General features: G+C 37.4%; 1 protein-coding gene across 3 annotated transcripts in view; it reads right to left on the reverse strand.

Moving 5' to 3' along the window:
• Positions 1–12704, reverse strand: part of SDK1 (sidekick cell adhesion molecule 1) — a 1114226-nt gene that overhangs the window by 365856 nt on the left and 735666 nt on the right. The window lies entirely within an intron of this gene.

The raw sequence follows: 12704 nt of genomic DNA on the forward strand, positions 1-12704 counted from the left end.
ACATTGTGGGAACTCCTCTCTCTTCTATGAAATAGTGGACAGATGGCTCATTTTCAGAGTCAGAAACATCCAAGTTCTGCCTTAAATACATGCTGGCTATGTGACTGCTCAATTCATTCAACCTCCCCAAGCCCCAGGTGAGTCTTTAAGACTATAAATTGCAGAATGGGTATTGACCTGCATTGGTAGCCTGGTTTCAGCTGTGTTGTAAAGACGAACGAGTTCTGGATTTGGAGTCAGATGCCTTTGGTTAGAATATTAGATTTGTTATTTACTACCTATATGACATTGGGCAACAGGTTAAGGATCACTTAACCTCTCTGTGTCTCAGTTCACCATCTGGAAAAATAAGACAGTTGAACTACATGACCACTATGGTCCCTTCCAGATATAATGTATGATCCTAAGCAGAAGTTGTGTCTTACTCTCCGTGGCCCCATTTGGGGTTTTCTTGGCAGACATGTTGGAGTGCTTTGTCATTTCCTTCTCCAGCTCATTTTATAGATGAAGAAATTGAAGCAAACAAGGTGAAGTGATTTTCCAATAGTCACAGAGTGTCTGAGGCCAGATTTGAACTCAGAAAGATGAGTCTTCCTGACTCTAGGCAGGGCACTCTATCCACTGTGCCACCTAGCTGTCCCCTGATTTTTCACAAGCAGGACTACTAACCAAAGAAATCAGAATTGGACTCCCTCTGTGGCCTTCCCCCCACCCCCATCCTCTGCCCAAATCAAGCTGTCTGAAGAAAATCATACTGTCTGCAAGTCAAGATCCAGTATTATTTTTAGAAGGTGTAGCAGAAAGATATTTAAAAAGCAATCAATTAAGTAATGATCTTGACATATATAAACTGCTATAATGAGGATACAGTAAATCCCAAATTCCCTGACTGTTGAATATCTGCTGCCCCAAATGAGCACTCACCTTCCTACTGGTGTGGCTGTAGGAACTCCCTTCCCTACAGAACTATCCCTTCTCAGCCACTGAAGCTTCTTGGAATGACCCTCTTCTCTCTTTTATTCCCCTTCACCCTTTTTTCATACAACTGCTACTAAAGACTTGTATCCTTGCTACTTCCTGCCAACCCAGACAACCAACCACCTACTGCCAAAGACTTAAACCTCTCCTAGTGCCAATGCCAAAGATCTAGTGTTGCCCAAGGAAGACCCAGACTCCCTACCACCTGCTAAAAACCTTGATGTCTCCAGGCCAGAAGCCCCTTTTCTATTTTCTGCTATGCCTACTTCTTTTGCTCTGGCTTCTATAGCTAGTGCGGAAGAAGGTTGTGAGGGATACCCAGATGGTCTACAGAGTCCTGAGTTGGAACGCAGAATGAGATTTCCCATGAAACACCGTTAAAATAGTAATATTTTCTAGTGTTATTAATACAGTAAAAAAGGTCAGTGACTGGCTTTGGCACTCTGAAACGGTTGTAATTTCACTGATGTAAACTGGTAGGTATTCTCAGTGCCAATACAAACAGCAGCACCTTAATTTTCCAAGAGGTTTGGTTGAAAAATTCAACATTTGGTGGACAAATTTCTGGCAATGAGTAGTTCCACACTTAGCTTGTATGAGAGGGCCTTAATTCAAGGCTTTTCCCATTTACTAGGAACTACTGGAGCTCATATTCTACAGCCCTATCCTTGTGAGTTTGGCTACAACACTTCTTATGTAAGCATAAGCTAGTGGGAACTGAATACTCATAACATTGATAAAATTAGAAAATGCATCACAAGTTCTAAACAAACAACTTAAAGGCAAACTTTTGAAACATAGATTATTAGTGAACTGAGGAATACCTGTAATGCAAAGACATGTTAGTGCTGTTGAATTCAGTGTCATTTTATATCAATTTAATTCAATAAACACTGATGAAGTGCCTCATATTTTCAAGGTACCAAAATGAATTTTAGTCAAATGTCACAACCATGTTAAGGTATCAGTGTTGCTAACATATGAAATGTTAGTTTCCCCCATAAAATGTCAAAGTGAGTATTAATAAAATCTATATAATATGTCTGAAAACTCTTAGAGAAAGAAAAACAGATGGTATGCATAGATATGTATCATGAAAACTTAATGAATTGGAATCCAATGATCCATAATCATTAATTAATCAAAATTTTTCCAGAGTATATTTTAAGGGAGAGGAAAATCATAAGACAACAATACATACCAAGATTAACTTACATTGTTGTTGCTGGTGCTTTGTGACCCCATTTTTTACTATCTTGGCAAAGATACTGGAATAGTTTGCCATTTCCTTCTCTAGCTCATTTTACAGATGAGGAAAGTGAGAAAAATAGGATTCAGTGACTTGCCCAGGGTCACACAGCTGGTAAGTGTCTGAGGCCAGATTTGGACTCCTGCCTCCAGGCCCAGCACTCTATCCACAGCTCCACCTATCTGCTCCTATCTGGTTTTATCAGGGTGAAATAAAAGTAATTGGTAGCCAATTCATTTCTGATTTCTTCCACTTACTTGTTTATGATAGTAGTTCCTTTCACAACTTTATCACAACTTAGACTGCCAGGGAAGGCATAAGAGTTCTTTAAGGAGACTCCCCTTAATGACTGTTGGATATGGGGGTTACCATCAAACCCACATCTAGCTGCCCTTCCATTTATGTTACATTGAAGTAAAGAAACCAACTATCATCCAAACAATTTATTTAGCAGTGCATGCAGCTGCAAAACAAAGTGGGTTTAAGGCTATCCATAGCCAAGAACCCCAAACTTTGGTCCCTACCCAGTTAATACACAGTTTGGAGGAAATGAAAAACAAGATGAAAGGGTTAAGACACCTGGTTACTTATTAAAGGAGGGTATCAGGAAACAATGAGGTAAGATTAAGAGTTCGCTGGAGGGGATAGGGAGACAATTAGGAGATACTGAGGAGAGACGGAAAAAGTGGTTCTTTTGTGACATTCTTTAAATTAGGTGACTCTTGGGAGGGGGGAATAATCTCGTGACGTCTCCAAACCCAGGTGACTTTGAAACTTAATTTCACAAAATGGTGGATAAAGGCAAAATGGAGTCACTAATGCTATTTCAATATTATATTCAACAATTCATTTCTTGGAATTTAAATTTTCTTTATAATCAAACCAACCAAGGGGCAGCTTAGTAGTGTGGGAAGAACTCTGGCTCTAGAGTCATGAAAGCATCGCCATTCATCTCTGACTCTTAGTACCTGCGTGACCTTGGGCAAATTACCTCCTCAGTTTCTTCATCTATAAAATGAAGGAGTTGGATAGGTCCCTTCCAGCTCTAGAAATAGGAACTACTACAGTGTTGGACGTATAATAGATGCTTAATAAATACTTGGTGATTGATGTGTTCTTATCCGTAGAATAATGTACAATGAGAAATGAAGTTCAAAATGATGAGCCTGAAGGAGTGCATAATCTTTGCATTTTCAGAGGTGCAAGTATTTTCACTATCTTAAAACAAGAATGTATACTAATATGTTTTAGATGGATTTCCAACAAGGGTTGGTTTGAAGAAAAAATTCTTGGACAAAACTATAAAATTTAATTAGCTAAGATTCTCCATCTCTTAGGCTGTCCTAGAACATTATCAACTAAAGTTTCTCCAACCTGTTTTTCAGTGTATGGTAAGAAACTTCCAAAGACACTGGATCAAAGAGAAACTCTGCAGAAGCCAGCTGCAAAGTGAGACACGCCAGCATCGTAGTCAGAGAGGTTTGGTCTTTTGTCAAGGCTGCTTTGTAGTTCTCAGAATAAAGAGTGTAACGTGGGGAAATAGATTCCTAATCCTAGTCAATCTCCCTCCACGTGAACCTCTTTACACACTGAAGAAGGGGAGCAGGCGAAGTTACCTAGATGGTATTTAATTAAAAACTGCGTTTAAAGAACGTCAAGTTTCACCTACCAAGACAAAAATTCAGAGCTAGAGTTAACCTGAACCACTGATCTTACAGATCACAGCAAATAGAATGTGATAAAGGAAAATCATGAAGTAGTTTAATCAAATTTATTAAGCTGCATTGCAGTGAAACTGTAAGCCTTGTCCTTTTGTCTAAGACAAGGCTCTGATCCTTGGTCGGTTACCTACTGAGAGTAGAGTACTAACGGCTTTTTCCACAAATGCCAAGTTCTGACTCAATACATTCAGGAATATGTAGCTTACTTAGCAATAATATATGTAAAGTGCTTTACATACCTTAAAGTTCTATATAAATGCTAGCTATAATAATTATTATTAGTGATTTGTTCCCCACATAAAAGCTCTCCTCATAAAAGCAAAAGCCTAAACCAATTCAATAAGCATTTATTAAATACTTACTATACGCAAGGCATTATGCTAAGCAGTGGCATCATACACATAGAACCAGATAACCTAAACCTTAAAAAAGGATATTGATGAGATTTGGACCCTTAAAAAGTCTAATTCAGTAAATATTTACTGAATGCTCACTGTATACAAAGTACTGAACTAAGTGCTAAGTGATATAAAAAGATACAGTTCATGAGAAACATAGTCAAAATTCTACTAGTTCACAGGAAGAAGAGATCACATTCTGGTTGGGGGGAATAATAAAAGGTTAAATAGAAGAGGTGATCTGAGACTAGACCAGGCATGGGGAACCTGCAGCCTCAAGGCCACATGTGGTCCTGGAGGTCCTCTGGTGTGGCCTTCTGACTGAGTCCAAGTTTTACAGAACACATTCTTTTATTAAGGATTTGTTCCCCACTCCTGGACCAGACTTTAATATATTGGTAAGATTTCAAGTGGGATACTTATATTATGGCAAATCACTCCAGTATCTTTGTCAAGACAATTCCAAATGGGATCTTGAAGAGGTAGACACAACTAAAAAATGACTCAACAGGAACAACAACTTATATTGGGGAGGAGGGACAGAGTCAGGAAAGTGTAGGATATGTTTGAGAAAGTATATGGTGTAAGGAAGGTAGTTGGTGGTAAATTCTTGAACGGGTCTGCTCAGGACTTAATCTGAAATCCTTTCAGGTTAGTTAACCTGGAGACATGGACAAGGTTAGAAAAAAATGGACAGCATGGATGGGCTATGATCTACATTTTTAAAGGGAACATTCAAATGGATATGATTACAGATCTATTTAATTATTTGAGTATATCAGTTAAGAATCATGATTATTTTCACCTGATGATATTGTCAGTAACTAAAATGCAGTAACTAATTCCATAATCTTTCCCATGTTCAAACAGTAATAAATGTCTAAGGCAAGATTTGAACTTGGGTTCTTCAGTTCAGTGCTTTATATATTCCATCACCTAATTGCCTGGATGAATACACACATACACACGTATAGATAATATGTATGTATGTATGTATTTGTGTGTATATGTGTGTACACACATATAAAACATATACAAAACAGTCACAAAGTAACTAATTCCTGTGTGAACCAGGAATGATCTCTTGGAGGAAGTGGAGCTTTAGCAATCTTGAAGGAAACCAGAGATTCCAAAAGGTATAAGTGAGAAGAGAAAGCATCCAGCCAGTGAAAAGACAGAGAATTGGGAATTGAAGCATTTTGCATGAGGAATGACAAGTAGGCCAGGATGTTTGGACCTAAAGTGTGTGCAAGGTAGTAATGTGTAAGGAGACTGGAAATGTGTGAAGTGGACAGATTATAAAGAGCTTTAAATGCCATATGGAGGAGTTCATATTTTATCTCAGGGGCAATAAGGGAGCCTCAGGAATTTGTTGAGTACTGGGATGACATGGTCAGACCTGATGTTTAGGAAAAGCATTTTGCTAGCTATGTAGAGGATGGGTAAGATGAGGAGAGATGAAGTAGGGGGATCAGACAGAAGGCTCTTTCAGTAGTTTAGGTGAGAAGTGATGAGGGTCTGAAGAATAATATCGAGCATTTAGCCCTTTAAGGTTTGCAAAGCACTTTAGATGTTACATCATTTGATTCTTTAAAAAAAAACATGTGAGGTAGATTTTATTTTTAATTATGTCATTTTGAGAGATGAGGAAACTGAAGCTGACAGAGGTTAAGTAAATTTCACATAACTGTCTGAGGCAGGAATCAAACTTAGGTCTTCCTGACTCCAAGTTCATTGTTTTATTTCCTATAGCTGACTAGCAAGGGTGATGGATAGTCATTTGAATAGAAAGGAATGGACATAGATGAGAGATAATGTGTCAAGATTAAACAACTGATTGATAGGTGAGGTGAGGGAGAGAGAAAGGAGTTGAGGATGATGGGAATGTCAGTGACTAGGAGGAAAGTAGTGCACTTGATAGTTAATAAGGAAATTCTAAAGAGAGTTAGATCTTAGGGGAAAAGATAATGAGTTTAGGTGTAGACTAGAGTTTGAGATGATTATAGGCATCCAGTTCAAAATGATAATGTGGGATTAGAGCTCAGAAGACAGACTATGGCTAAGGGCATAAATCTCAGAATCATTGCATAGAAATAATAATTTAACCTATAGGAGGACATGAGATCATCAGGTGAGATAGTACAGACCAAAAATAGAAGAAGGCCCATGATAGAGACCAGGGGATATCCATGGTTAGTAGAGATGGCCTGGATGATCATCCAGCAAAGAAGAATGAGGAACAGAGGTCAGACAGGTAGGTGGAGAACCGAGAAACCCAAAGATAAAAAGAATATACAGAAGGGTCAAATGCTGCAGAGAGATTAGGAAGGATAAAGATTGAGATCCTTAGATTTGGAGATCCCTTCTTATTTTATTCCTTGCTTGTTGATGACTGGAGACTCATAAAATATGTTTTTTTTGTTATGTCTTTAAAGAAATCTTGAATAATATCAATCTATAGATTGATGGGAGATACTTTGTTATGCTTTTAAAGTGGAACTTTGCTCTACTGATTTAAATTCTTATTCATGAGGGGGATCTCATTCTCTTCATCTTTCAGTTAATTGTGTAATGGTAAGTATGTGGTCCATTATAGAATATGAGTTGTGAAAACCTCCTTATTCTCTACTAATCTTCTCATCAAGAATGTCCTCAATCTAAGTGTAGTTTAAGATAATGATAAGTGTATAAGATAGGTCTTATAAAGTTTTTGTATACTTGAGAAAGCAGGCATATAGGCCCATAATTATTTATTTCTCTCAATCACCTTTTTAGGTATTAATAATATGACATTTTGTACTTTCCTTTGAAAAATGGGAAAAAAACTATTTCCATTTATTATGTTTATCATAGACAGCACATGAAGGCCTTTTCTACACAGTAGAATCTTGATGAACTAGTAAATTAACCAGCAGGCTCAAATCCTTAATAAAAGAATTTGTTCTGTAAAACTTGGACTCAGTCAGAAGGCCACACCAGAGGACCTCCAGGACCACATGTGGCCTCGAGGCTGCAGGTTACCCCATGCCAGGGATAACTAAAAAAAGGAAGGCACTGGTTAAGGCATGATAAGCATTCTTTCACCACATCAGACTTAAAACTCTTTAGGAATAGCTGTTTACCTACAACATAGATCACTAAACATTTTTTGGGTTCATTAATTTATCCAACAATTCAACAAATATTTTTAAAGTTCCTGTTACATATAAAGTACCATGGAGGATACAAAAACATACCAGATCTAATATATATCCTCTAGAAGTCAATATTTCAGTAGGGAAGATTTGATGTACACACAAATAACTTCAAAACAAGGTAGCAATGATGAGGTCCATGTGAGTAATGCAGACAGTAAATGCCATGGGAAACCAGAAGATGGAAAGATTAATTCTGACTGGTGATCAGAGGAGGCTTTGTGGAAAAGTTAACACTTGAAATAGACCTTGAAGAATAAATAGGGTTTTGACAGACAGAACTGGGAAATGGGTAGACATTTCAGAAAGAAGGAACAACATGAAAAAGGTATGAAGGCAGGCAGGGGCAAGATTCCTTTTAAGGGGTAGAAAGTAGACCAGTTTGAATAGGACATATCACTAGAGTCAACTCACACAAGGCAAATGCTCACACAGAAATCAGAAGAAGTGATACAAGGGACACTCTCAAGGTCTCTGAAGAACTTTGGAATTGATTGTGAGACATGGGAGACACTGGCACAGGACTATCCAGCACAGAGTGCCCACATGGAAGAAGGTACTGTGCTCTATGAGGTAAGCAGAATTGGAGTAGCTCAAAAGAAATGTGAGATGTGCAAATTTAGAGACATTTCCATTCCAAATGTTCATGTGGACTATTTGTGATTGACCTGTGGTAGAACCTTCCGAGTTTGTATTGATCTGATCAGCCATAGTCAGACACACCTTGACCCTGACACAGTGGTGTCATTTTGATCTTTTTCAAGAATGAAGGACAACAATCACAACCAGAACCAGAGCTAGAGTCAGAGAGCAGCCTAAAGAAAATAAACATGGCTCAAATAGTAGGGGACCATGAATGCCAGTTTAAGGACTATGTATTTTATTTAGTAGGTTTGTACAATTCTGGTGCTTTTGAATTAATTTAGTGACATTCACCCATATCCTTTATCTTATCTGAATGTGTCCTTACACAATGTTTGCATGGACAGGTTACCCACCACTCACTTCTTATTCCCTCTTTGCCTTCAACCCAGAATCTTCTCCTCCAATACCCCCTGACTCATGTGGTTTCCTTCTTATTGATCCCTCAATGTTTCCTCCAGGCTCATCTGGTTTCCTTTTGCCATGAAAATGCAATTACTCGCATGGTGGACTGCTGCAGAGGCACAGGCCTTAGCAGGAACAGAACAATACTCATCAAATTCTGAGCACACATAGCATTTCATATAATTAGTTCATTTAACAAATATGTAAAGGTTTCATAAAAAAAGAACACAGACTTCTTTCTTCAGAAAATATTTGTACATCAAAGAATAGGATTATCCTCGCCCCCACCCCAGAAGCTCTAAAAGAGAAAATTCTACAGCTATCATTGCCCCTATTAAAAAGACTAAAGTTTCCTATATTTCATATGAATGCTCTGAGAAAATCTACTTCAGGAAATCTTGACTGCTGTGATCTTGAATTGGGCACGGGGTCATGGTGTGCTTCATTAAAGCCAAGACAGTGTCAGGTTTCTTTACTCTTATAACATGAAATAATGAGGTCAAATATTGCCCTCTGTTATCCTAATGCTGTGTGATATTTCCCCTCACTCACAATACATGTTTAGCTTACATCTGAGTACTGAAAATGAACACAAAATATGCGTAGTCTAATAACCTATAAATAAATAGATGTCTTGTAGCCTGATAGATGCATTTACCATTAGAATGGATGTTATGAAAATTACCACCAATTGAGAGATTAAATTGTGAAATATCTCCTAGGATCTTGGATCTTCATTTGAACTTTAGAACCTCTCTAAGCATTTTTTTTAATAGGCTCAATAAGAAGGGGCTAAGAAATAAAGCTTCAGTTCAAGCTATGGTAAAGAATAACCAGAATGGCCTGAGATAGAAAATAAAATATTGGGGTTAGGGGAAGAGGACAGAGATTGTGGATGATGTTAAAGCACATACTGAAGAATTTGATATGATAGACCATAGTAGGTTTCTGAGAAGTAACATGATTTTTTTTGAAAAAGTATTTGATTATTATTGTTGTTTTACATTGAGCAAGAGCTGGAAGGAACCTTAGAGGTCTTCTGGTTCAATCCCTTTATTTAAGAGTAGAGGAGACCTTATTTAAGGTCTCCCACAGACCTAGGGAGATTAAGTAGGTAGTTCTCTAATGAGTAACATTAAGTGGTCTTTAACAATAGTTTAGATATATGGGTCATCAGACCTGAACTTCATTATTGAATGGAATTAGATATGGAATTAGATAGGAATGAGTTGATTTCAAAGATTTTCTTGAGAGAATGGACTAAATGTGAGAAGAAAGGGAGATGAGGATAGCTGGAAAAAAATGTAAAATTATGACAGAAGGAGCCTTGTGTCTTCAGGAATAAAAGGACATTACTGAGTGAGAAAGGCAATATATTCAGTGTCTGATGCATTAAATTTCAGGTAACTAAGAGGGTAGGTCTTGTGTACCTAAAAATGTTAAGCTGAAAACTGGACAAAATGGAGAGGTTTGTTTAAAAAAAAATTCTGAAATACTTTTATGTGAGGAAAAAAGAAAATGAAAGAGGATTAGTATCTCAATTGATTCATTATTGTAATTAAATGAATGTCAACAACGTCCTATGTATGCTACAGAACAGGCAAGCGAAACAGCTCATTCCTCCTAGAAGTTTACATTTCAAAAATATAAAACAGATGTGGTGCCCTCCTTGAAGTTATTATTGTTTAAATGATCAGTTATGTTCTGGAAAGGAGGGAATCTTCTTTTTACCCAGTGGAGAAGAACCCCTAAGTATATGCCATTAAGATGAAAGCTGAAGAATGCAAGACAATAAAAGATCAGGTTTCCGGGGAATAGATCTTATTTAAGGAATCTATACATAGTATTATGAAAATTCAGTCACCATAAAGTTATATGGCTCTCTGTTACCTTTTAGCTGAAGTCAAACAAATAGAATTCCATATGGCCTTCTAAATTTGCCTTCTCAAAATTCCTTAGGGAAAACAGCAACTTAGCAGTTCAGTCTTTGTCACTGATCTTACTTTCCTCAATGCAAGAAAGATCTGGTTCTTTTTTTTTTTAAATTTCTGATTAACATCATTAATATCATTAGTGCTTTTAACATGGGGTGGGGGAAATACCTCCAAGACATTTTACCTAAAAATACTCGGGTGGCTTTTTATTCCTTCACTTGCTTTTGCAACCAGTCAGAACATGTGATCTTAATCTATTTAATTTAAAAAGAACAAGTCTATGGCAGGGCAACAGTCTCTTCTAGATCTTCAAAGCAAGCTATTGGCAACAGGTCTGTAGACTCTTTCAAGCAACCAGAAGGGGGAGCTGGAGACTTTAAATCTTCAAAGAGGCAACAAACCCCCACATTTCTGTTTGTTTGTTTATTTTTTAGTCAAAATAACAGTTTGTGTTAGATTAAAACAGCAAGATAGAAAGCCATATGAACCTATAGATAGCTGAAGAGCTGTTCGAATGTATTTGAATTTGTATATTCGAATTTACCCAAATGGGTAAATGTAGTAGCCAGAATTACAGCAATTTCTCAGAAATAAAAGGCAGTTTTTTGGATCTTAAACTTGTCTACTTTCACTTTCTTTTGTGTCTCATAACATTATAGATCCAGGGCTGGAAATCACTTCAAAAGCCCAACTTTCTCATTTTACAGATGAGGAAACTGAGACCAAGTGAGGATAAATGATTTGCCTAAGGTAACACAGATAGTAAACAAGCCAGGAAGAATTTAATCGATGTTCACTGATTCCAGGTCTTTCTAGTGTTCCACGAGGTTTGGAGATAAACATCAAAACAGGATGTCTCTTTTCCTTCTGACATAAAATTTTAAGTATCAACTGAACCCAAATTCCCTCCCATTCTTACTCTTAGGGCAACAGTGGAAAAGAGCATTAGATTTGCAGTCAGCAGAACTGGTCTTAGAACTGAGCTCTGCTACCTAACTATCTGTGTCATCTGGTCTCTGGGTCTCTGTTTCTCAATCTGTAAAATCAGAGGTCTGGATTAGACCTCTTATGTCCTTTCCCCTAAAGATCTCTTGTTGACCATTACAAATTTGATGTCGTGGGTCCGAATCTGTGCAACTGTTCAAATTTTCTATCTTAATTACAATAATTTCCTTTGGGGGGAGGCAAACAATTCCATTCTTTTAAAACAATTCACTGCTTTCGCTCTGCGAGGTTAGACTCACACACAAATATCAAAGGTGATATTTGAGGGAGTGAGAAAGGAAAGAAAAGACTAATGAGGGTACAATGGAATGAGGGCAGGAGAAAGGGTGCTATTTGGGCAAAGCCCCTTTACAAAAGCTCTGTTTCCTAAAGAGAGGGCAGCTTACCAGCTGACTCTCCATTCTTCTTGTTTAGTGTCCAAAGGAAGGAAGGAAAGAAAAATGAGAGAAAACGTAGCAGTACATACTATTTACAATTTTATCTTTACATGTACTTCCATTTTTATCTCAATGCACTTCTGGACTTTTTTCCCCTTGACAAGAGACAATAAATAAAATAATATGACAGTTTGACAAACAATTCAGTGGTTTCTTTCCTGCTCATTTATAATACATTTGAAAACTTGCACATTTGGAAATGAATGGAATGTAACAAAGAATGTATTTTCATCTGCTTTTTACTGGGCAGAGAAAAATGAAAGTGACAAAAAGCAACTACACAGTTTGAGTTGTAGAGGGTTTTTTTTAGGTGGTAAACAGAAACTGGGAAACTAAATGAAAAGGACAGTGAAGTTAGGAAGTACATAACTGGCTTCCAAAGAAATACTCCCACATATGATTCAAAAGATAGGTCTTCTGGTTGATATTTCTCTCTCTCTGTTTTGTTTTGTGTTGTTTTCCCCTGCTTAAACAGATTCATGAAACAATGTTTTAATGGTAGGCTAAAGTATGTTGTGTTGAAACACAATCAGGAAAAAAAGGTGGCATTGTGTGAGATATGGGGTAATTTGGTGGCCATAAAAAAAAAAAATTCAGTCAGTATTGTGAAGGGACAGGTAATGAATTAACTAGGTACAGCAATGACTGCCTTTAGATTGAACAAGAAAGGCTCTAGCATAATTTTGCCAAACATGTAAATCTGGGAACCCTGCCCAAACCCAACAAGTGTCAATCGATGCT

This window comes from Vombatus ursinus, unplaced genomic scaffold, assembly GCF_900497805.2.
Source record: "Vombatus ursinus unplaced genomic scaffold, bare-nosed wombat genome assembly UNPS02014807.1, whole genome shotgun sequence".
NCBI classification, from domain to species: Eukaryota; Metazoa; Chordata; class Mammalia; order Diprotodontia; family Vombatidae; genus Vombatus; species Vombatus ursinus.